This window comes from Passer montanus, unplaced genomic scaffold (genome assembly GCF_014805655.1).
Source record: "Passer montanus isolate IOZ18808 unplaced genomic scaffold, ASM1480565v1 scaffold1, whole genome shotgun sequence".
Lineage (NCBI taxonomy): Eukaryota > Metazoa > Chordata > Aves > Passeriformes > Passeridae > Passer > Passer montanus.
The window spans coordinates 25,390,759-25,414,942 of NW_024356504.1; positions in this window are offsets into that span (position 1 = coordinate 25,390,759).

Sequence of the window (24,184 nt, forward strand, 5' to 3'; positions counted from 1 at the left end):
TGTCACATAAATGTTATATAAATGTAGCTTTCTATGTGTTAATATTACATACTGTTGAGGTGCTCGCAGTCCCCTCAGCATTCAGAAGGACTATTTAAAAATTAACTAAAAAGCAGGTTCCACCATTTTATGGCATTACCTGGTTTAACGTGAGCACATGAATTATTAACTGTCTGTCTCGTTAAGTACAAGATCAGTGCCTTTTTCTGTAGATGGGGAGAAAAAAGCATGCAATGTAGGAGAACTCTGCAAAGAAGTAGTAAAATAAAATAATAATTTAAAAAAAAGTTCAAAAGTGAATATGAAGTGTAGGCCTTGTGTGGCTTGTGAGGCAGAGGGGCCTTTTCTCAAACTGGTTGAGCTCTCATTGCCAAGGTGTTCATCAAATAAAAGCCCATAGAAATTTGCATGTTCCCAAACTCATTTGGATGATGAGAAATTTAAGCTGAATAATTTATGTAGAGCAAATGCTGTGAAGGCCTGTGAACTGTATTTCTGCCCTACCTGTAGAAATCGTTTAATTCCCAGCATGGTACATTGATAGTGTTTTTTGGAATTGCCTTTGCAAACACCTACAGTGCCTAGAGCTCATCACATCAACTCCCTCAAACAGAGGTGAGGGGCTCAGCTTTCCCATCAGGTGATGCCTGGAGAACAGATATGTTCCAAGGAAAGCATTCTCCTTTAAAATCTACAATGTGAAGCAGGCTCTAATATGAAGCAGTGTTTTATTGTCAATCCCATTGGAGTAAGAGAAATCAGCCCAGAAGTGAAGAAACAAAAAGATTTTAAAATCTGTTTATAAGCAGATTGCCTCTTATGTTCAAATTGTCTCCATATCATGAAAAAATGTAGGTCTGTCACAAAACTACTGTAGCCCAGTACTGGATGTGGGAAAGTCTAGTGGTTTATGACTAGCAAAGTCCTTAATGTGTACTAGAAATCACTGGGCATTTCTACTTTTCTCATGATACTTGGAAATAGAGGAACCGGGGGGGTGATATGTTTCTGCTTTCTGAAAATGAAATGCCAGCATCATTCCAGGAAGCCAAGTATGTTTTTAGGGTTCTGAAAAAGCTGAGTTAAAAAGTCCTGTCTCTACACGGTGGTATTGGTACATTTGACCTGAGCAAATATTAACTAAAGGGCTGTTGAAGTAGTGGAGTTCAGAGGGAAATGAAAAGTGTTCCTGGGGGGTCATTCCTTGTCCCCCTTCAGCTCAGCCACTGCCCTTTTCCTTTGTCTTCTTCTCACCAAGCACTTGTACTGATCAGTGCCTGTGCACACGAGTGCCTGGTGAATTGATAACCCCCCTGTCCTCAATATCACTGTATTGGGTTTTTCTGTTGTCATTTCATCACCTCTGCCTACTCCAACCTTTCCTTTTAATTTTTATTTTATTTTAAATTTTTTAAAGATTACCTTAGAATCCCAGCTCTGTCAGAAATGGTCACTTCTTCCCCCTGTACTATTTAGAAATTACATGGAGTCAAAAATTTGCAGTATTTGCTAATCAGCTACCTGGGAGATGGAGAGCAGCTGCTTTCTTCTTGTGAAAGGCAGAAAAAAAGTGAGATCAAAGCATTAACTCTTTTCTCAATTTTATATATGTGTGTGTATATATATATATAATGATTGTTTTGTTTAGTTTTGGGGCATTTTTTCTTTCAAGTTTCCCCCCTGTTCTGATCTATAATCTCCTTGTGGAGGAGATTCACTTTTCTTTTTCCTTAGTCATTCTTGACCTGTGACTCGTGCATGGGGTTCCTGATTGTCCAGCTGATTTTAAATCTTTGTGAGTGTGGAGCAATATTTTATTCCCAGTGATCTGGATTGAACAAGGCCATTCTCTATCCTCATGTGAAGCTCTGTGCTAAAATCGCACATCTCAGCAAAATTTTCAGGCTGCAGCAGTGCACAACTGCAAACTCCCCCAGAGGACCGAAGCGTCCCACAAATTGTGGCAAATTTCCCACAAAGTCCTGCAAATTGCAACAAAATTCATGGGAAAAGAGACAGGAAGTGATTTTCCCTGCCTGGGGAGAACTGTTGTAGAGGTCTGACCTGCAGGTTCTCACAAAAGTTGGAGGGGGAAAAAATACATTTTTTATGTTGCACTATGGAATATTTCTCTTTTCCCTATTTAGGGGGAAAGGACTAAATATGTAGTATGTGTTTTAGATGTTTATTTTTCACTCGTGTGGTGCAGCTACAGGTACATGCAATAGAACAGGAAAAGACAGGGATCCTGGATAACATGACTGCTGCTGATTGTACCACTCCTGTTTTACCTACAACTTGTCAACTCCCCAAAGTGGCACTGCTTGAACCACTGCCATTTCAAATATTAGCAGAAAGCCACATATTCTTTCATGCTCTGGTTATAAAGGGAGAGTATAAATTATTTAATTGGGAGAAAGTATTGCATTAATATATTTACACTTCTAATGCATTTACAGAAACGTGCTCCTCCCTAGTGAGAATAATAAAGCATCGGTGTAAAGTTGCACCCGAGACACAACTGCAGATTGCGAGGAGTTCTACCCAGGGAAGCAGCCCCTTTTCATCCTCTTCTAGAAGGTGGTTGCTGCATTTTTAGAGCAAGACACAGCTGCCTGCTGTACCCTTGCTGGAGCTCTGCCAGAGCCTGCTTTTCCCTCAAGAAACATGTGGTTGTTATACATCCGTCTATTTTGCCTCGCTGCTCCCTTCATCTCAAGGGCAACTGCTCTCTGCAGATCACTTGTACCCTCCCAAACCGAGTTTGGGATAATGGCCCCGTGGATGCCATGTGTCTTAATCTGATTGCCAATGTCAACTCAAAGGAATGTGTTCCCCTAAAAGTCTTCTAATTTAAGTGCACCGAGGCTTTTGCACTAGTCTAGTTAAGTAGCACCCAGGCTTGTGATCTGCTTAGGCTTATGTTTCACAGGTACAGCTAGAATTCTGAAATATTTTAAACCATATGCCTGTTTGCCTCAAAGAAGAGGCTCTGTTTTTTAAATTTCATTTAATCCTTTCTGGTTTTACACTTTAAGGCAATGGATTCTCAGCTGCTGCAAAAGCATTGAAATTAGAGTCCAGATTAACCACAGACTTCAAGAATAGTATCAACGCTGAAAGTGGTTTTGAATGGGATGTGGGTGTTTACTAGGAGTGCCCTGCTGCACCAAACCCACTCTTGGGTTAAAAAGGGACTGAGTTAATAAAGAAATGAGCCAAAATGATCAGGGAATACTGCAGGCTCATGTGTGTCCTGTGACTGTGGTCACAGTTCACGTGCCAGAACAGAAATGTGAATAGGAAATGGCCACCCTGGATAGAGATCATGTGTGCTGTCCACACTTTTCCACAGAGCCAGCAGAGTTACCTGGCAGGGTTACATGAGTGTGGCCAGTGGGCACAGTGACAGCTTTCTGATGTGCTTTCCTACCCTCCTGTGAGTGAAACTCATGGAACTCCAGAGATAGGATTTATAAAGAGATACCTTTAGTGGATGTGTTGAGTCACTCCTGGCACAAGACTTTGGTGGAAAGGAACTGGTGTATCTGTTTCATCAGGAAATGCTTCTCAGATCCAGGTTAGAGGTTTGGATCAAAGCTGGGAAAGAGGAGGTTAAGGGACAGGTTTGGTGTCCTGACCCACTCATGTGGGAATGGAGCCCACCACTGTGCTTTGTGCTTTTGCTGCTGTGGGTTTGCAGAATTGCTCTGGTGGGATTTAGAGAAGGCTGTTAATTTCTTTTTATACTTTCTCCTACATTTCTTGTTCTGTTTTTTACTTTCTTCATGGCTAGACCTGGGCAGGTAAATAATGAATGTGTTTCAAGCATGCTGCTGGCTGCAGGAAAATAACTCCACCTTAAATTTGTACTCTAGGTAGAATATACTCATCTTCCAGTCTGAATCCCATCATATTTTTCTTTTTTTAAGTCAGTCCTTGTGAGAAACCAAGGCAAAGCCGCTCTGAGTGTGGATTCACTGCTGAGAGTTGGAGACTTTCTCTTGCTGCCCTGACCTGGACTTTTGCTGTTGACCAGGCCCTGAACAACCTGGTCTAGAAGAAGGTGTCTGCCCATGGCAGGGGTTTGGAATGAGATGATCTTTAAGGTCCTTTTCAAACCAAGTCTTTCTGTGATTCTGTGAAAGTGCATCTATGTTAATACTTAAACTCTGAGGGGACTTGCCAACAGCTCTTGGTAATTTTATTGCTAATATTATTTTGATCATGCCTATATAGCACCAAAAAGTACATACATTTACTAAAAATATTAACAAAATATCTAAAAAAAACCCTAAAACAAATTAAGTTGAGCAAACCTTCTCTCTCTCAAGCCTGAAATTCAGTGGAAACATTTCTGATGCTTTCTTTTTAATAGGATAAAGATGTGCACTAAAGTGCAACTGGATTTATGACAGAATGACCCTCTGTTCATTTACTGTTTCCAGGAGAGCAGCAGCCTTCAGCACGTTCTTCCCAGCTTCCTGAAAGGTGTTGCAACTCTGCCTCAGAGGTCTCATATCCAGGATAACAGTGATTTACCTTATTTACTCGGAGCTGACCTCCCCTTTAGTATACTGCTCCTTCACTTAGTCAGCTTGATGGGTGCCAGATATTGTTCTCCTGCAGGAAGTTCTTCCTGGAATTCTGCAGCAAACCAAAGGCTGAGAGAGTGGGAAAATGAAAATAAGGTCAACTTTCCCTTAGGACTAGAGAATAGAAGAAATACACTGGCACCATTTAAGACCTTCTTCCCAGAAAAATAGAAGCTACAAATACGGCCAGATTACACAAACTGATTCCAGTGCATAATTAGTTCTTACCATTCCTTTTTTTATCCAAGATGAATTTCACCTAACCTGTGTTTTAAAGGAAAGAGTAAAATGATTTATGTCTAGTAAAAATGCATTTGGAGATTTTTGTCTGATTTTAGTATGTAGAAATATTAATATGTACAGAGTATTACTCAATACAATCAAGAATTTGCAAAATCAGGGGCACAGCAGATAACTTGCGTAAGGCAGAATAGCATTATTTATTTGTGCTAAGAATTGCACTTTCAGTCCAACTTCAAATAAGCAAATATTCCTGGCAGGTCTTGGCTAACACCCTCCTTGCTATCCAGGGAAAATGTGAGGCATCCCTGAGAAGTCCCACAGTTTGAGCCATGCTGAACATGCATCAGTGACAGGCTGAAGGCATATATATATATTTTGGATATTTATGGTTCCTTTCACCCCACTTGGCCCCAGTTTCCAGAAATTATGAATCATAGTTTTTGATAAAACAGAAAATAGAAGCAACAAGGAAAAAGATGTCGTCCATATTTCCTAGGAATTGTTGCTGAGCGTCTCTTTGTCAAACACTTCTCCTCTTCACATCTATCTTCACTTTCTCAAAGAGGGCCTGGAGAAAGCTTTGGGTCTGCTTTTTAAGATACAGAGGTTACTGACAAATTGCAAAACAGTGATAAAAACCCAAGATGACGATGAGGAGGACAGGGATACTGCAGAGTTTGGGTAATAAAAAGAGACAGAGCTGAAAAGTTACCAAGGAATGTTTCAGAGAAACAAAGGATGTGGTCTTGGGGTCTCCAGAGAGCTCAGTTATTTTATTATATTCTGTTCCTATTATCACTTTTGTTTAGTTCCAGGGAGATTTTCAGCAACTTAAGGAATAGATTTTGGGGCCAGCTATGTGTGCACACAACTCCTCTGGAATTCCACTGGAGTTATTTGTGGGTAACAGAGGGCAAATATGGCCTTTGGTGGAAGATTTCTGTAGCCAGCTTGCAGTGTTAATATATCCACACAAAAATGCAAGTATCCAAAAACAACTGCTTTAACCTCTCATTAACATGAAAGGCTCTCAAAGTGATAGGGATGTGTTACTTAAATTTTTTTTTTCTCAATAACTCTGTTTTTGAGGGCCTTTCTATCCCTCATGTGTCATAATCATAACTTTTTTTTTTTTATTCACTGAACTAGCAAGCACACACAGTCCCTGTAAAACAGCCACTAGATCCCTCGTCAGGTACTGTTCCAATTTTACGGCAAATTTCCTGTTTTATGGATTCTTTTCTGAAAAGCTCCTCATGGTATTCTCCAAAGAACATGAACTTTCCTTTAAAACATAAACAATTGCTGTCCTGTAAATCGTATTTTGCTTTAGTCCTGAGTTTGTCTTTATTTTTGATCTCAAAAGATTGTTGGAATTATTTCTCAACTGTTTTATTTCTATTTCATGTGTTTCTTAGTAGAGTTATTTTGGAGTTTCTTAAAAATATATATTTTATTGTGTTCATCTGATTACATAGATGTTCTTCAGATATAAGAATAAATCTTATCTACAAACCCCTCCCTCTGCTCAGGCTGTAGTTAAAACACATGTACAGGATATCACAATTTGAAGTGTGCAAGGCATTTGTGTTTTAATTAGAATCTTAGAGGAGAAACTTGTTCACATGAATTACTAGCTGGATTTTTAGCGGGTTGTATAAATGGTGACAAATTGCATCTTTGTATTCAGGGAGAGTGTGGAGTTACTTGGTGAAAATCACTACATATGTTAAATCTTTTCAGTGTCTGCTATAAATATTGAAGATATGTGGGTATGAAATTATATGAGCACAAACGACCCAGGAGTAATTAAAATATTTGATCTGCTTCTGTTTGCTGCAAAAAGGAAAAAAAATCTAATTTTTATACTGTCTTTAAAAGAAAAAAAAGTGTGGAGAAGATAAGAAACTTCCTCTTACAGCATCAATGTTTGTGGTGAAATAGGGCAGGGCAGATAAGGTTCAAAGTAGTTAAGGGAAATCCTTGTAAACCCTGAAGGGCAGCACTTGGTTCATACCCTGATTTCAGTGGTGAGATACATGAGACATTTTCCCTGTACACACATGGATTTATCCCAGTGATTTTTGTTGATATTTATTCTCTACATTTATTTTATTTATTTATTTATTTTGTGCAAGGATCTGTCTTGCTGAATCTACTTAAAATTTTACTCCTTCAATAAGAGATGTTGCTGAAGGTGGCTCTTGCAGGTGATATGCTGAAATTTTGGGGTTGTGAAGGTCTGTGGTGTCTTAGTAACTTGAGCACTGGAAGACTTGGTGCTTTTCTACCAAAAAAATGATTGCCTGTCTGTTTGGTGCTGCTAGAGAAATTAGAACTGCAAGCAAGAAAGTAGTTTTTGAGAAAAATTGAGTTTTTATTTTCAGTGGAATCTGCAAAGGACACTGTGTAGTTATTGGTGAACTGCTCATGCTTGGAAAAATACCCTAATATGTCTGTCTCGAGTACAAGTGCTCATCTTCAAAAATGACACCTCTATTAAATTAACATGTTTCTGCCAGCCTCTTGTTTACTTAGGGCTGCTTTTGCTGCTCCATAAAATGCCAATAATGGAGATGACTTACGTCATCTCCTTTGACATGTGCTCTTTGATGTGTTTTTATCCCATACGTACAAGAAAGGATTTAGGTCTTCTGATTAGCTCAAAAGACTTGAGTTTTGCTTTTTGCTTACATGTCCTTGTGACCTCCAGCTCCAATGGTGCTGGATATTTTCAGAGGCAAATTGAAGGAAAAGCAGCAGCAGGTATCTGCTTGCTGGGAATCAGTTTAGGTATGTAAGTGTACATGCACCTATAGATTTATATATATTTACAATATATAAATATATGATCTGCTTTTAGTTTTTCCAGGGGGTGGTTGTGATATTAAAATAATAAATGTCCTTAAAGATTAAGTTAATCCCTACAAAGCTGCTAAAGATCTTCAAACAAACAGTGATATGACTCTTCTTGAAGGATATGGGATTAGTTTCATTTGTAGGCACGAACTCAGCAAGAGTTTCCACTGGTAAACTTTTATGGGAGTTGTTCCCAGGGTTTTTGGACAACTTTAGGCAGCAAATCTCTATTGCTTTAGCTTGCTCTTGAATAATTCTTGTTGTGCTGAAGTGCTGTGTGCCCCATGTGTGGAGTTAGCTGTGAGTACATGGAAATTTACTTTGCTTATAACACATTATTTTTCTAATTTCACCCTGGTCTCTCAGCTTCTTCAGACTTCCCCTGGTCTGGTGGAGTCCTTTTAGTGAGGAGTAAAACTTAAGATAGTGCTTTGCCTGTGCCCTAAAAAATCTTAGGTGGTAGTAGTGACATATCCTTAAATATCAAATGACAATTCAACAGGGACAATCTTTTCTTATTCATTTAAGCAACCTCACCTTGAGGGCAAAGGTGTTTGCCAAGATGTGGGTAATGGTTTAATGCCATGGGCAGTGGAGGGGAGAGCTGCAGCCTCCAGTGCAGACCCTGGACTCACACAGTGATTATGGCAAAGCACCTTTGACAGTAGGAGGAACTGAATTAATTCCAACACCAAAGGAATCTCCCTAGTTTGCTCTCTCTTTTTAATTTATTGATCAATTTGTTCTTGTAAACCTACTTAACAATTCTTGGTAAACCTACTTAGCAGTTTTTACCTTTTGCTTCTGATAAGCTTGCTCTCTGTATTTTCAGCAAGTTTTGTTTTCTTCCATTATTTAGGAATATTTCCCTGTGTTCAGGAGCTGTATTGGGGAAGTAAATGCATTTACTCCAGTATTATCTCAGGAGCTACTGAAATTCAAAATGCAGCACTCAGCAATAACTCTAGGAGGAAAAAAAGAGGAGGAAAAAAAACCATGAAGAACAAGTACACCTCCAGTGTCTGTCCTGTAGGTGTGACTCTGTGAGGTGTATTTTTTTTTTAATTGTGGATAAATAACTCCTGAACGTTTCCATAGCCATTCCCATTGCTTGAATAGATTGCTTGACTGCTTTTCTGTTCTCTGGTTTGAGCGTTTACAGACAATCTTGGCAAAACCCCTCTACTACACTGGCTCTCTATGAACATCTCCCTCCAGATATCATGCAGAGGAGGAAAAGAGAATTGGTGCCTGGGTTTGTTTGTTGTGGTTTGGGTCCCGCGGCCGCTCGCGCTGAGCCGGCACATGAGGTTCGTCACTTTCTGAGCGCCAGGAGAAAGGAAGCTGCTGCTGCGGGGAAATCCGGGAGCTTCCTCTTCCTGCTGGTCAGCCTCTTTCTTCCCCAGCTTGGCCCCTTTCCCAATGGGCTGCTAAGAGCCCAAAGCTCACTGGATGAAATCCTGGCCTAATTAAAACCGGTGCCAAACCTCCCATTGACTTCAAGGCTCTCGCCCAGCGCGTCATCGCGTCCAAGGCCCGCCTCGCTCCATTGTTTATGGGATTGTTCCGATGGCTTTTCTTGGGCGACGCTCAAACGGCTCACAGCTCTCCTCCCCTGCGGACAGGCAGCCGGCTCCAAACCCAGTCCATCATCAGGCAGCGTTTTATCAGTTTTAGCACCATATCTTTGTAAATTAGGCCGAAACAAGTCCCTGATTCTCAGCGGTTCCTGCAGTCTGGACATGTGAACTTTTCTGGATTTATTTCATTTTGCTTGTGTGGAGAGTCTGGGAGCTCCTCATGTGATGCCTCCTGAACTGTAATTGCGCACATCCAAATTTTGGCGATGGGGATACATTAAAGAGCTGGTGGAAATGGTAGGAGAATAGAAAAAGAAAGGGTTGAGCCCAGAAAGTATCAGATGCATCTTTGATGAAGCAAAAAGTATCCCAGTTATCATATGGTATAGTTCAGGGGCAATGTTCATGTTGATGTAAGAACTTTGTAGGAATTTAATCTTTGGAGTTGTCGATGTGAAAAGAAGTTAAACTTGAAGAAACTGATTATTAAGAAATGAAAATGTTGGTTTCTTAGAGCTTTTCTTTTTTTCCCCTTTGACTTTCATAATATGTCTGTGTTGGCTTTGCTTTGGTTTCTTTTTTTGAGGAAAAGGGTCCTTTTCACTTGATTAAGCCATCTACTTGAACTTGTTTGGTGCCATGTGTTATAAAAACAAAAGCAGATATAAACATAAAACAAACGATTAAGCAAGTGAAAAGAATCCTGAAGTGAAATATTCAGACTTGATTTGTGAGTGGGTCACTCTGTGGTCCCTCTGACCTCAAACACAACAGCAAAAACATGTCCTTGAAAACCGCTGGAAAGTAAATAGTGCTCATGGCTGGTTGTGCTGAGGGACTGGGTCCTGTCCATGTCCTGAGCATCTGAGCTGACCTCTGCAGATCCCATGTCAGGTTGTATTCCCAGGTTCTTCCTTCAGGAAAACAATTTGTAATCCGTTCTGGAAATGTTTTCATTTTAAACTCTTGACATTTGTTTCCTACAACTGTTTTGGCAAAGAGGGGGATAGAGGTGTTTGATGTGGGGAATTTGATTTGCATCAGGAGTTGTGTGCTGAGATGTACAAGGAGTGCTTCCAAACGAGATAGGACCAGGTTCTGCCTTCCTCAAGGGTGAGGATCTCTGATGCAATTGATGGATTTTGAGATGTGCAGGAGTGGTAGTACCAGTAGTACAAACCACCAGCCCATTTTAGAGCTGGTGTGCCCTTTGACTTCTGTGTAGGAGAGCATGAAGTCCTTTTAATTTGCCATTTACTCTTGGTCCTACAGGATGAATCCGAGTATGCCACAGCTTTTGTTTTTCAGAGTAATTTTTGAGCCTTGTAGCGCAAAAAAGCAGGAGAAAGGAGACTGAAGCATCAGGAATTCCCCTGAAAATGAGCTCCTTATCTCCTTTAAGAAAAAGGCAAGTGAGAAAAATTGTTTCATAGATTTAATAAACAGTTCAAAGTCTCCTGCAGGACCTCTCATACTATGCATGTTTTTCATTGTTCTTTAATGAGTAAATGACCCGTTAATGTGCAGGAGAACATATCAGAAGCACATGGCAGTGAAGAAGCTTGGGTGGCAGTAAATTTGATCAAAGATTTTCAAATCTGACCCCAAGTATTTGATGAAAAAGATTAACATGGAGACAATTTACCAAACAAATACAGCATTAAGAGCCAAGAGACAGGCTGAGGGAATTGAAGGCTCCAGATTGCCCACATAAAGAATATCATTAAACATAAAGAAAACAAAGCCAGGATAAATGTCTGGGATGTGGAGTCCCACAGAATAGGACTTGTGCTGTCAATTGATTTTTTTTTTAATGCTATTTTTAATATAGTATGTAATTCTTTTCTTTTCCTCCCAAATAATAATGATAAAAAAAAGTTCTTCCTGTGACCTGGGTTCTAACAGTGTTACTCTAAGCATTTAAAAAGATTTCTGGAGCAGAATTGGTTAATTAGTGCTTTGTGTTACATATGACCCAACCAGAGATAAAAAGGTTTAAAGGTCTCTTGTAACCCTGCAATGCCATTTGTAACACAAAAATAACCCCCTTTCATTACTGGCATGCCACTGTAGCAGGCAGGTTATTTTTTCCCCTCGCTGCAATGAGGGCAGCTTTCGCATCAGAAGAATTCTTGGCAAATTAATGCGCTACCTCTTGGGCTAATTAAATTAGAAAGGATCAAAAATACAGAGCAGCTTTTGTGGTGGACACAATGTTGTGCTTCATGCATCTTGCTCAGAGAGGAATTTCTGCCATTTAGCCCCTTTTTGCCTCTAGCAGCGTTCTGGACTCTCTAACACAGTCAAGTTCCTAATTTGCCTCAATAAGAGAGAATTATTAACTGATAATAAGAAAAGGAGCATTCACAGCTCCAGGCTGGGCTGTGTGGAAAAGGGTGAGCTACACAGCACCTGAAGCGCATGCAATTTTTATTAATTCCTGCCTAAAACAACGCATTCAGGAGTAAAATTGCTGTGCAAATGACAAAAACAATTATAATTTTGATTCTTCGGTTCTGAAAATATGAACTGCTTTATCTTAAATATGACTAGATTAAACTAGTAATAAGTTCACCTCTCCTTGAGCCTGCACAGAGCAGTTTTGGTTGTGGCAAGTGCATTTCATTTTGAAGTTGGTTCCACTTAAATTGATTGTTCTTGTCTTTAGAAGTATTTTTGAAAGCGAGAGAGGTGTAGTTTTTCATTTATGCTGGCGACGTGAAAGGCAAAACTGCTTTTACTCATTGCAAATAGAAATTGTGCTGCTTGGAGAGAGCAATCTATACAATAAAAGGTATTAAAGTGAATCTAGGATAATGCAAAGCAATGCAGCAAGAGTGCCCTTAGATGGACATAAGGTTACAGTAGGATATTCTTATTTTTTTTATCCCAAAAGCCATTTATTGTTAGCACAGATAGATGTTCCTTAACAGATGCTGCTGTCAGAGTTGGACTGGACTGTGCTCCTCTTCCAAATGCAATTAATGGCCATGACCAAGCAGGCCTTGCTCTGCCTGCTCTTAGGCAGGGGAAACATTTATTAAAGCTAATGGGAGTTGGCTGGACAGGGGAAAATGGTATGAAGACCCTTTGTGTAAAGCTTAAAAAATAATACTTTGTCCAAGAGCTACTAAAATTTCTTTACTTTTGAGATGTTGAAACCTCTGCTTGTTGTTTTTCCATACAGATACTGTTTTTCTGTGGTCAGTATTTTTGCCCTTAATGGTTCCACTTTCTGCCATACTGGAGTCTACAAAACTTTCCAGGCTCATCTCTATCTGCCTTATTTTTTGATTGCAAGCATACATGTTTTTATATGTGTCTAGAAAAGATAAATTCCAATATTTTTAAATAGTCAGGAGGGCACACATTGCAAGTTACAGCAGCTTCAGGGTAACAGCCCCTTCACTAATGATTCACATGGAGTTTGGGAATAGAGAGACTTGGATTTTCTTTTCTGTTTCAGAAAACCAACACTGTGCTATTTTAATGACTTGTACTTCATCAGCATGCTTACTATCTCCTCAAACGACTTTTGCATATATTTAATTTGGAGGGGGGAGAAGCATAAGTGAAAATCTGGACTTTGAGTATTTTTTGGGAACCTGTGCAACATGAACCAGTGTGTGGCATGTGATTTGTGTGACTTGTGACTCTGTCTGCATTTCTATAATAATTATTATATTAATAATGATAAAAATGCAATGGGTAACCACAGTTGCAAAGGCAGCCTGTGTCCTGGAAAATTTTTCAAACTGAAAAATTATGGAAGAGAAAATAGTAGAGGAAAAGGAAGGTTGAGGAAGAAACAGGCTTGGCTACAGGAAGCAGGAGGGAAGCAGTGGTGTGGGAGCAGGATAGAACCTGTCCAACCACCTGTGCTCTGCTCCTGCTGCTCATCTAAAAACTTAAAAATCTTTGGGCAGACTGGAGAGAGGGGAAAAAAACCACACTGTGAATGAAAGGATTTAAAAACTGATCTCATGTATTCCCTATTTCCTTGAAGGAGAAAACCTCAAAAACAAGCAGTCCAAGAAACACTGCAGAGAGTCCAATTATTTCAGTTAATTACTTTTGAAATAAACTATTCTTGATGTGTGTAAAGGTGGGCGATCATGACACATTGTGCAGCTTTTTAACTTGTTTCTTTTTCCTTTATATTTATGTTGCCAGAAAACCTGGAGGCCCATGATATTACACTAAGAGCACTGGGGTTTTGCCTGTTTTTTTGTGTGAAAAGGAGGAGGAAATGAAACCCTGTGTTGTTTGGGGCTTGGAAGCCACCTGGTCTAGTGGAAGGTGTCCCTGCTGTGGGCAGGGGCTTGGAATGAGCTGGTCTTTAAGGTCCCTTTAACCCAAACTATTCCATGATTTCCATGGAAATGTTTAGTGAGGATCAGTGAGGCTCTTATGGTACACTGTGGTGGAGTATAAGCATGAATAAAAGGCAAAATAAAATTATAGGAAAGTAATTTCTTAACTGGAACTGAAAAAATATTTTAATCAAATCATTCAGAAGTGGGAATGATCTCTTACAAGTCTGTAGAAGTCTTTTGAAATATTTCCTGTACACTCATTAGAGCAATCTGGTAAAAGGAAATGATGATTATGCACATAATTTAGGAAAGAGAAGAAAAACTTGGATACTTCAAGCAAAGCTGAAAGGTTCATACTAGTCAATCATTATGAAAAGAGAAACTCCTGACTCTGCATTTATATGTTTACATGAAATCATTTTGTGGAATAATCACTTTTTGAGTCTAGACCCTTACCAGGAAAATTGGGAAACTTGGGCTAAGTGATGGCCAGACTGGAGTTAATTTTTAGCCTTATCTAAAGTTCCCTTTCCAGGAACTTCCACAGCACTTGGATGGCAGAGTTTTGTATTCAGGTGACTCCCAGTACTGTAAGACTGGACAGGAAAATCCTCTCATGAAATATCCCATGTACATGCAGAAAAATGAAAACCTGGTCTAGGTTCTGATTGTTTTTTTATGGTTTGTGATGTGAAATGAGGCTTTTGGCAAAGAAACCATCCATGAATTTTAAAGGGATAGGGACACCACTGTACTGATCCTTTACTCCCAGGTCTCCTATGTTCAGTGCTGGCCCCTTTTACATTTGGCTTGCACTGTAGGAACAGCTTCTGGGATATTTTATCATTAAGATTTCAGTGATTTAAATAAAATATTGTTACCATGTGGAGAAAAAGTGAAGCAATCCCATGAAACCTGCAAAAGTACCACCTATATGCAAGAAATTGTCTCCATAACAGAAAATATTAGGGATAAAAATAATAATAATGGAAAGTTATAAGTTTATCTGCTGTTGCAACTGCATCTCCCAGTTAGTAAATTGCAATGCGATGTTTAAGATTGTAAATCCATCTTTCCTTGGGTCAGTCCTGTGAGAGAAGCAGCCTTGGGAGACTCAGCCAGGACCAAAGGGACTCAGCACTGCAGGGAGCCTGGATCTTCTTCTGCAGAGGTCACCTCCTTACCCCAAACATATGCACACTTTCCTTGAACAAATTTTGTTAATGTCTGTTTGCTAAACAAATGTTGTCCTAAATACACAAACTGTTGCATGGTTTCAAAGAAAAACCATTTTGGTACTGATGATTCACTCCCTGAGGCTCTGCCCAGGCAGAGTGATTCTCTTCTGATTTTCTTTCTTTTTTTCTTTTTTTTTTTTTTCTTTTCCCATGAAATTTCATTTCCTGGCAATTGCCACATTTCTGAGCTGTATTGTTTGCAGTGGGGAATCCCTTTTTTAGAGGCTTGTTAAAGCAGAATTAGTTGGTGGCTGGGTGTGTTGGAGATGTGGGTTTAAATTTAAGTTTTCCTCGACTTGGAGGTCAGCAATAAAAATATGCACTCTGAATCTGAAAGGCTGGATCTTGTCCTGGGTGTGGGTTAAGTGAGGGCTCTTCTGCTCTGCATGGGGAACTGAGGCCTTGGAATCTTGGAAAAAGGCCTGCTTGGATGTAATTCTGAGCAACCTGGCCTCGTGGAAAGTGTCCCTGCTCATGATAGGGAGGTTGGAATGAGATAAGGTTTAAGGCCCTTTCCAGAAGTTCTGTTTTGCTTCCAGTCCAAAGGCATTTTGGGGTGATGTAAATTGCTGTAAAAGGAAATTCATTCTATAGTTCTGCTCTTGGATCCTACTGCAAGTTCAGGATTGTGTGAGGGCTTTGAGTCTGTATCTGAGCCTTGTGAATTGTTCCAGCAAGGCACTGATGAGGAATGCTGTCACTTTTTGGGTAATAGTTTATCACAGGCATATTGTCCCTACTGCTTTTTCTCATCTTTGGTATCCTTCTGGGAAATAAATCAGTTTGCAAGTGACACAAATTCTAGAGGAACTACGGCAAAAGAGAAAATTTTGGTGTCCTGACACCACATTTTGGATTATTTTTGACTCTTCTTTTTCTCTCCATCTCTGAAATTGCTAATAACAGATGCTTGAATTCTAGTCAAGTGAAAAATTCCAATTGATTTCAAAAGCAGTTGGATTGGATCCTAGCATCAGTTTGGCACCTATGAAAATACAAACATATGCGAGGGCCTCACTTTCAACTGCACTCAAAAACAATACTGAAAAAACCCAAACCAACAGTAAAAATTTTGAAATTACTGATTTAGAAGAAAAATCCTCGATATTTACAGACATTTCAGATAGGAAATGTAAGGTAGTGATAGAAGTTTTGAACAAAAGTTTCAATAAAGGCTACATTGTCTATTTGCCATGGAATTGTCTTTGACCTCAACATCTTACTTTTTCTGTGGGTTTTATGTTTAGGAGTCCTTGGTTCTGAAAGCACCACACTTTGGCTCAGATGTTTGATTTGGGTTTACTCTTGGGGTGTTCTCTTCTAGCTGGGCTCAAGCATATGGTTTGATTTTTCAAGTGAAGTGACACCACTTCTTACAAATGCACATTACTCATTCCCTGTGCAAGTTCAATAAAATTATGGCATCTTTTTATTTTTTTATTTAAAGCTGACAAAGAAGTCATACTTAAAAACCAATCTAGGAAATTACTTCATTGTCAAAATTATTTCCTCTGATCATTTCCATGCTTTAATTTTTATATTATTCTTACTCTAGCTGTGGTGGTGGACTTTTACCACTGGAATGAATGGGAAAATGACATCATAGTAAAATGTCATGTTTTTTCAGCTCTTAAATGGCTGAACTACAATTAATCAAAATTGGTGTGATTTTTATGAAGTGATATGACCAATAATTTAGGATTTTAATTGCTACATGAAAAGTATTTTTTTTTTTAAAGGCATAAACATTTAGGAATACTTCTTTTTTTTTAATAAGAACTGTAGAAAATTAATATTATCATGTGATTCCAACATCAAATATTGCATGTATGGTGTGAAAGGGTAAATACAAGGTTGTTAAGAGATGTCTTCTTTTCTTTGCACTGTCTGGGAGGGTGATGTGCATAACTCTCTGCAAAAGATAGCTTGTTTGATGTGAAGTTGCACTGAGCAGTGTATGGGATGGCAGCCTGCCAATTAGTGATCCATTTTCTAGAAACCGGGTTTGAGGCCGTGCCAACCAGTCTCATACATCTTATCTTCAACATCACAGTGCAGCCTCGTAATTCGTGCAAAATTATGTTTGACGTTAAATTATAAACCCTTAGTGTAATAATAAAAAAAATAAATAACCCTAAAAGCAAATTAAAAATTATGTTTTCACTGGAGCAGGTTATAAGCCCACTAGAAACGTGATCTGTAGTCACCAGTCTATGGGCAAAATTCCATTTCTCAAGCATTGCTATTTTTTTTTTTCCTCCCTCTTTACCAAGCAAAAAAAAAGCTGCAATTCAGAAAATTAAGTTTGGTTAGTGCAAAGAGATATTTTTTTTTAATTTGAGGTGATGGATAAGACCCTTTTTTAAATTAAAAAAAACAAGTCAGATGTGATGCAGCAGGGTTATCTCTGCCACATCCCTACCTATCACTTTAGCTTGCCTCTAAAAAGTGGGGATTATGAAAGAAAAAGTAGTGAAGGCGCAAAGCAAATGCTTTCCAGATGCTGTCCCAGGACCAGAATCTTGTTGTGTAACCACTGCAGTGGTCCAGTGTCACCAGGGGCACATTTGGAGTGGCAAAGCTTTTCTGCCTCACAGATGTGATGCAAATGTCATTGTGAGCAACAGCTCACAAATAAACTTCAACCTTCAGAGGCTGAGAGAGAAGGATTGGAAGTGGAGTTAGCCATAGTGATAAGAAATATTTTATTTATCTGTGTAAATTTCATAAATTAGCCCAAGGCATATTGTGCCATCCTTGTATCATGCTAGTTTTGTATTCAAACTAAAAAAATAATTAAAAATTGACTTCAATTGACTTCAATCACACCTTCAAGTTTAGGAGGATTACTTATTTTCAGAAAGGTTTTGAAATAAAGAAGATTTCTACTAAACATTTATACATCTCCCCCTCATAACAAAAATTCTAGGTCAGGTTCACACCTTTCCTGGTTTGCTGATATTATCTGGTGGGATGAGTTTGCAGGATGAATTCACAGGCTGGCAACATTAAAATTTTGGTGATCTTTCTGTACACAATTATAAAAGTTGGTCATATAAGCAAAGAAAAGATAATTGGAATACTTCTGAACAGTCTAAGATTGTTGGCATGTAAAATTCTTCTCATTAGCTAGAATTCAAGCTCCAGTGAAAATGGTTTTAGGAGGCCTTCAGTGCCCAAACATATGAAAATTAACCCAAAATCACTTAAAATGTGACTTTAACTTACTTTACAGAGCAGACTTCACTTTACACTTGTACCTCGAAGATTTCTTAACACCTCTAAGTTCATACTTATCACCATCTTCTCACAAAGCTAGTGAGGTGTTCATGTTTATTTATAAAGGCCTGAAAAGAGCTTATTCACTTTGAATTAATTCTTAATTTGTTTAATTTGTCCTTAAGTTGTTTCTTTGTGTGGCCATAAAGAACTTGTTGTATTAACACCAAGATTCTGAGTTCATCCATTTAAATGCCCCATCTTGGTCCATGGCAGTCTTCTCCTTGCCTGGTGGTGCCCATCATTGCCAAAAAAAGGTTGGGATAAGCTCCATTCTCCATGGCCAAGCATGGAACAGTGCAGATTTCCATGGCAGGAGTGCTCCTGAGCCTCCATGAGGCGGCAGGCACTGCTTCCCTGCATCCAAGATGAGACCTCAGAACCATTGCCAGGTAACTCCAAACTGTGTTTACACACCTTCCAGTGCCAAATCAATTCCAGCAATGGAAATTAATTTCCTAGTGTGTTTTGGGAAGGAAGAGGTGAATTAATTGCTGTGGACACCACGACACACTCCAAAGTCTACAGTTAGTCCTGGGCTCGGATTAGCATGGAACCAGTTGTAATTGGGCTCCGCTTCTTTGTCATTCAAGAGCTCTTTTGCATGACAACAGGATACTCACATCTCCAAGGGATACCTCTGGCACTTCCACTGCTCTCCCCTGTTCATTATTGAAACCCTGGAACCAAAGCAGGGCGTGGGGAGGTCTGTCTGTCTGCTTTATTTCACCTAAGCAAACTCTGCGCTCCCTCTTTGGCACAGGAAGCATTTACAAAAGTTGTTTAAAGAGCAATTGCTCTTCTTCACCGGGGATGCTGGTCATTGCTTGGAATTTAAATCAGGTTTGTGGCTCAGAAGGGGAATGTGAGGCTTCTCAGCTGTGTTCATGAGCCCAGTGCTGCTGATGGGCCTCAGAGAAGGAGATCTCATCGGACTGGCTGTGTGTTTAGGCAGCTCTATAGCCCCATATTCCTCTTCACCATTAAAGTTGTGTGCAGAAGACAGAATTAGGAGGTTTAAAAATGCATTATGTAAATAAGCTCTGAATGCTGTGAAGTAAATGCAATTGTATTGTTGAAAGGGGAGATCCTAGAGCCATACTGGTGCAGAAAGTGGGCCCTGTGTCTGTGGGAGAAAAATTTAACTGAGATTGCAGGTCCACAAGTGGGGTCTACACTGCCTGCACTTGTTTTTTTTTTTTTTGCTCTCTGTATGTTTCCTGGGTGTTTTGGTAGGAAGTCTCACTCTCTTTATCTGTCTGGACAGATGGAATCAGTAAATGTTACATTATCAAGTTTTATCTAAAAATGTCTCCCATTGATAGCGCATTTATATCATGTCATAATAGCTCTTTGTACCAAAGCAAGGGGAGCTGGGAAAATCCTAACTAGTGAGTAAGCTTTCATTTTTAAAGTAGTAAAAAAGTTCTTTGTTCTACAGCATCCTATTTTTAGAGTGAACTTAATTAAAGTGAGTTAGGAATTTTGAAATCTGGAATAGGAAAAATTGGGTCATTATTAATTATTATGTATATAATAAATCCAGGGGCTGTGGTCTTTTTTCTTCACAATGCACGTATGTCTTCTCCTTCCTCACAGGCATTTTTCATTACCAGAGGAATCAACTTCCCTTCTCCAAGGCCCTGGCTTAGCAACTTGCTGAGCTGAGAATCAAGCTGTAAGCACACAAGGAGGACTCTTTTTTGGGGAGTTCACTCCAGACCTTGTCAAGGGCATTTCTGTGCTGAATTATACATAGCACCCTGTCAAAACCCAGTTTTTCTAATGCATCTCTGCAGCCACTTTCCCTCCTCCCAGTCCTTCAACACCTTCTCCCTTTCACCTGCTCCCTGTCAGTCTGCAGTCAAGGAATGCAGGTTTCTGTAAATGGAAAGGTGAAGCTCTCAGGACCACAGGGAGTAATAATGTCCCTAGCTCATATTATTTTCTAGTGGTGTTCATATCCCCTAATCAATATAATTCATGTTGGTTTTCTCTCCCCTTTTTCTTCCTCTGATTCTTTTTTCAGAGTCAGCATTCCTCTTGTCAACTGGTTTTTCTTTCCTGTTTTCCTTCTCCCCATCACCCCCAGCTCCAGAGCTCCCTTGTCACCTCTCTGACCTGGATCCTTTCCTGTAGATTCTTGGTCATATTGTGAGCTCCCATCTGCCAAATCACCACCTCTGCTGCTGCCACATGTGTACAGCAGCGTTCACATCTGGATAGATGTGGCCTGTCCAAGTCACCTGTTCCTTTCTTTGCTTCTGGATCCCTGGGGAAGGGAGTGCCCAGGTAAAAGCAAGGCAGATTTACCTCAATGCAAACAGCTCACCTGGGCTTGGAGTAGCAAATAAGATGTTTTCCAACTTGTACCATGATTTCTAGTCCTGTGTGAGCCAAAAAATCACTGAAGGAAGTTGAATTATTTTTTTTACAAATAGCTTCTAACAAGAAAATGGAAATGCCTTTCTACTTTTTTTTTTTGAGTGTAGTTTTAAAAACTCTTTTATTGCATCATCTTTTGAGAAATGAGGAAACACTGAGATACCTGTGGTTTTTCTCTCCCCTTCTCTCAAACTTGTCTGTACTCTTCAGTTGGAGTTTAGTACTGTTGGAGCTTTCCACAAAGATTTCCTAAATAATTTGTTCTAACTATGCCATGTTGGTAAGAGACTCTTCTGGTTTTACAGGCATTGCTAAACTGCCAGAGCTGCACTGGTTTGTGCTATTCAATATCTGTTTTTACCCTCATAATTCTTGGATTATTCCCTGTGACATCCTGTCAAATCTCTTCAGTTTGGACTCTTGTAAATGATGCCCCTTGGGTTTCTCTGAGTGCCTACAAACAGACAGGAAATGTTCAGCAGTGATTAGAGCCCATCAATATACTCTGTCAAGTAGCTGCTCTATTTAAAACCATAGGTGGACAGATCTTAGCAGTGGAAAAATTTTTGAGGTAAAGTAATTATGATGGGCTACGAAGAAGGACACAAATACCTATACACATATACCTATATATTTATGAAAAGCAATGCACTTAGAAGAATGAAAAAATAAAATAAATACCAAGTAACTCAAAATTTGTATTTTGCTTCATAAACATCTAGTTTATTTTAATTGTAGGTAAATTGCTGTATGAATACTGAAGTGTAAAAGTAAATATGAAAAGAAATAAAATTAACATTTTCTGCAGCCCAACTGCACTTTTTTTACACTTGAGTATTTGTTTTTCCATACGTGACATGCAGTTGAAATGGAATTACAGGTAGAGAGATTATTATTGTTATTACTATCAGCTTTCCAGTAACAGGTAAAGGATAATTCTTTCCTAGGCCAAAATTTCTCTGTGGCAAATATCAGTTTTGAACTCCTGATCTGAGGCTTCAAATTTGTATCTGAGACATGCAGAGAAAAAACTTTTAATCTGCTCTTACATGGCATTAGAAGGAATTCTTCTAAAGTTACATGGAGATCAGCTACATGTTGAGGAGGGAAAATGGTGAAAAAAAAGAAAAGTTTTTTTCTCTCCAACCCATGCATAAATCTCTTGATAAATCCAGTGCTGAAGATCATGCTTTGCACATGCAGTAACACACCCTCTGTATAATTTTTACAACCCATCAACAGATATGTTGCACACTCTCAGGAAGTGTGTTGATTTAAGAATTTTGGTGCTGTGCTGGCAGATTTTCAAGGAAGATCATGTTGAGAAGTGTAAAGACTACCTCAGGGGCCATGGCTCTTGTTCACTTGTCTCTGCTTTTGGATCAAGTGGGAGCAGCTTATTTTGAAAAAGCCCAAATTTTGCTGTGAAGTGCCTGTCCAGAAATGAGTTAGCCGCAGCCCTACCTCTAGTTAGGTTTTTTCCCTCACTCTGGAGATTTTAAGAATGAATGGAAAGCTGGTTGAAAGGTAAGTCCTGTTGTATGTCAGGCTTCTAGAGCCTTCTGCAGCAATTCCTTCCAGCAATGTGTGTTACCTCTGTGCTGGAGTTGGAAGCCAGCTCTGTGTTTGGGGCTGTTCATTAATTCAGCTTCAGAACCCCAGATTTTCAAACTGCTCTTAGAGGTGTTCATCTTTCCAGGAAGGAAGAGGGTAAGAGGACAAAAAATGAAGTGAATGTCTCCAAATTTTAAAACCAGAGCCAAATTTCGAGAGTTATTAAATTCAAGAGATGTGGATTCAGGTGCCAGTTTATTTTAGGGATAGTGGCAGACAAGGTTTAGATCGCTGGTCACTCAGACTCCCAAACTTTGAAATCAGGGCTTGATTTGGTTCAGGAACTTAGACCTCTCTTTTTTTCTTGGTGCATTACACATAAAACCTCTGTCTTTTACTAAGGCCTTAAATACCTACTGCAGACATTCCTTGCTGCCTTTAGACACCAATATTCAGTTTGCCAAACTATTACTCCCATCTAGACTTGACAATGGCTGCTTAGATACATTTAATTAAAATGATAGACTAGAGTTCAACCAAGAAGTGTTGCGCTAATTCCATTCGGTAAGGGAAGAAATAAGATTAAAATCCAGAAGGGACCACCCCCTCCCTTTCGCATTTCTCCAGAATTACCATCAGCCATGAGATTATCTCCAAGGTTTCCTGGAAATGCACAAACCCAAAGCATGCCACGAACATCTACCCTTGAATGGAACGATCCATCACTCATTCAAACAAACAAAACCCCTTCTGAGCCTAATATCCTTAGTGTCATCGTTAATTATAATATGCAATCATAATCATTTCGGAGGTAGACTTGGGGTTAATTTGGCCAATCAACTGCTGATCATTAACAGAGGCCTATTGAAGTGTATGAAAGTGATCCCCTGTAGTTGCTACACGTATGACGGAAGTAATACATTGTGTTCTTTTTTCCTACAGGCTGTGTGCCAAAGCGTTAGTTTTCCCTGTGACTCCAGTTCACAATTACTGGATACTTCTAGCTCTTATCTTTTTTATGAACAGGTGGATAGGAAATTGTTTTGGCATAAAATAAACAGGGATAGGTGCAAAGGGTCGTCTCCATTTTAAAGGCTTGTTGCCAGCCTTTTATTTTATTTTTTCCCTTTGCAGTTTTCTTTTTATAGAAAATTTTTTAAACAGTGTTTTCTAGTAATTTTTTTCTTTCCAGTTTGCTTTTTATAGCAATTCTTTTTCTTTGAAATAATATGCAGCTTTGTTTTGTCAGAAGTACAAAGAATGGGCCTTTTGTGGCATTCAGTTGTGCCATTCTCCTTCTACCTGTGCTGACACTGTACTGCTCCTCAGGACCTTTGCTTCATTTGGCTGGTAAAAACTGATCTTAGCAAAACCCCAAAAGTACAAAAAGATGTGTCAAAATCTTAAATCTCTGCTTCTGTGTCTGGGCATTCACAAAGCAGTTAGGAGCTGTTAACATATGTATGTGTATGCTAATGTACCTGTAAAATGGAGGGGGATGTTTATTTGAAAACATAAAAAAATTCAAAGTATTTTTCAATTTCACAGCATCGCAGAGTATACATAGGAAACAGTTTAAAATTATGAAACTTTGAAATATTCCCATGGTATTTGAATGGATAGGCCTCCAGGATACATCTTAATCAAATTAATTGTGTGTCCTGCGATTTGATCACCTTTAGTGAAATCACAAAATAAGTTGTTTATATATAAAGCTATAAATGAAAACAAGTGGATCCAAGAAGTTCCTTTCCACTGACAAATTAATAAATGGTGGCCAAAATGATTTTAACATAAGAGCTGATTTTCAGATAGTGGGAGGCTGAATAAAATTAGATGTCTACAGTAAACACCTCTTTTTCCCATGTCGAAAAAAGGATTTCCCAAATTGAAGCTGCCAATCACAAGTTATGTTTTAACTACAGTGAATTGAACTGGTTCAAAGTAACAGAAGGAAAAAAATTATATGAATGGTCACATCAATTCTTTCTCTTCTCTGTTTCAGGGTTATTGTCTGGGAAAAGGGATGCTGTGTCTGAAATGGAACAAGGTAATGATACTGTGAAAGGCAGAAAAAAAGCTACAATTGGAGGATATTTTGATTTTTTAAAAAAAACATTTTTGCCCATGTACTA